Raw genomic sequence first — 2,515 nt, 5'->3', positions numbered from 1 at the left:
AAAAAATGAAAGTCACTACCAAACTGGACAATGTAGAGAGCCAGTCTGGGAAGGCACATGGATATTCTTTAATTCTTATCAGCAGAGCCCGAGGGCACTGGCAGAATCCTGCTATCAGTACTAATTTCTTATCATTATCCATGTGCTTGGAATGAGGAACAAATAGGATCTTGACTCACCCAGGTCTTGTTATGCTAAATCTTATACTAAAAAATAAGGAGCTTACCCAGATCTTGATAAATAGGATCTGGCACACCCGAAACTCCTTTTGACCTTAAAAATCCCTTTTGGAAACCAATAAATGTGCTGTGTTGTCTGTGGTGAGTGTGACTGCCTCTCCATCAGAGAGGTGGTGCACACCTAGCGCCCAGCTTGATGAATCTATTTCTGCTTCCATGTCTCTTCTTTCTTTCTCTAATTTCTTAATCCCCAGCTCCTCCACTCTGGAACGTGTCATTTTCCGTGCAGGACTCGGAAAACAGAGAAAATGCCCACCGCAGGATAACAGCAGGTCAAAAATGGCAGTGGCAGCTGAGTCACAGGTTTCTGGGCTGATATATCAGTTTCCACCACAGCTGCTCGGTCTATGTCCATTGGTGCCCATGACGAGGGCTCAGCTCGCATGTGGAAGGCCTTCACTTCCATGGCACTCCTGGGTGTGGGAGTGAGCATGCTGAATGTCTTTCTGACATCGCACCACGCACAAGAGGCTGAGATCATTGCCTGCCCCCATCTCTGCATCAGACCCAAGTCCTTTCCCTGGGGAGCTAATAACTATATTCTATAATCCTCATATGAATGCACTTCCAAACAGCTATGAAGATAAATAAAGAGAACCTGGACTACTACCCAGTGGGGACCACAGTTTGGATTTGGACCTTTATTCTGTATGCGGACCACAAAAGTGTATGGGACCTTAAGCTGACCTTCTTTCCTAATATCATACAATGTCTAGAATGTACTAATCTTCCATCTCTTTGCTTATGGTAGGAGATGGATCAAATAAATAACTTAGTTTGGACATTTAAAAAAAAAAAAGACAATAGCAATTGTCTGGCCAATAGCAAATATATGGACAATAGCAAATTAGTACTATGTGAGAATAATGACCTATTGGTCCTCAAACTTTAGATATAGTCTTTTGCAAAAAATGTTTATTTTTATCTAAATCATCTTAGTTGTAAATCTTGTCACTTTTCAACTTTTGGAAAAGCATACTGAAAACAAATCATGACATTGGGCCTGATCTGATCTAGGCATTAGCTTGTAACTAATGGACAAGACATTTGTACTCCTCTGAAATAGAGACCTTATCAAGCCCTAAGTGTAGGTTTAAACAAAAATTCTTGGGGAACTTAGGCAAGTATGTATAGGTAAAAGAAATTTAGTAAGACCCAGAGAGCTTCTTATAGGAAATTAGATTGACTTTTATACCCTTGAATGTACTCAAAACATACTCAGTAACAATTGACAAAGTAATGAGAAAGTACCACAGCTTTTTGAGATCCAATGTGGTGGGAAATAGCAGAATTATCTGTATACAAGTTAACTTAAGAATCTGAGGGAAACTCAGAAAATTGAATAGACCTTGATATCATGAATGGTAAATACTTCAACTATAAACAACATGGACAAAAAACAAAAACAAAAAAACAACAACAACAAAAAAAAAACATAGGACAGGAATGAAGATATACCAGTATTATTGGATACTATTGAATAGCATGATGACTGAGAACAATAAGATCCAAAAGCCACTAAAACCGGTTTGGCTCAGTGGTAGAGCGTTGGTCTGTGGACTGAAAGGTCCCATGTTCCGGTCAGGGGCATGTACGTTGGTTGTGGGCACATCCCTGGTAGGGGGTGTGCAAGAGGCAGCTGGTCGATGTTTCTCTCATCGACGTTTCTAGTTCTCTATCTCTCTCCCTTCCTCTCTGAAAAAAAAAAATCAATAAAATATATTTTAAAAAATATATATCTAAAAGCCATTAACCCCTCATGACACATTGGTTATATAAGATTCTAGAAGATCAGATGCTACTCTGTAGAAAACAGGATTAAACTGAGATTAAGTTTCTGCCACCTTTCAGAAGGCTAATTGCTAAAAATTCAATGGAGTTAGAAAACTAGAGATAATTTTACCATTGCACACTTGAGTGTGCCTTTGGAGATTCATGTCTGCTACAAACTGATTGAATGTAAATCTTAGCTTTCTAAATCTGCACTGAAGAATGCATATATATTTTTAGAAGATACTTTATGCTGCTGATTTCAAAATTTATATCTCTAGCCCTGACCTCTCCCTTGAGCTCTAGATTCTTAGCCTTAATTATCTTATTTGACATCTTTATTTGTTTGTCAAATTGCTAATTCCTAGATGACCAAACCAAACTCTTTATTCTGCCATCTCTCCCAAATCTAATTCCTTCCTCAGTATTCTCTTCCTCAGGACTGGGACCACCATATATTTGTTACTCAAGTCAAAAAAAATAGGAGAGCCCTGGCCTGGGTTTCT

General features: G+C 38.8%; 1 pseudogene; it reads left to right on the top strand.

The window, feature by feature from the left end:
• Positions 1-518: 518 nt before the first annotated feature.
• Positions 519-1,010, top strand: LOC118730731 (annotated as a pseudogene).
• The last annotated feature ends 1,505 nt before the right edge of the window (positions 1,011-2,515 follow it).

The sequence above is a fragment of the Pipistrellus kuhlii genome, unplaced genomic scaffold, assembly GCF_014108245.1.
Source record: "Pipistrellus kuhlii isolate mPipKuh1 unplaced genomic scaffold, mPipKuh1.p scaffold_m20_p_3, whole genome shotgun sequence".
Taxonomy (NCBI): Eukaryota; Metazoa; Chordata; class Mammalia; order Chiroptera; family Vespertilionidae; genus Pipistrellus; species Pipistrellus kuhlii.
Note: the sequence above shows the minus strand (reverse complement) of the source record. Positions and strands in the feature narration are given on the sequence as shown.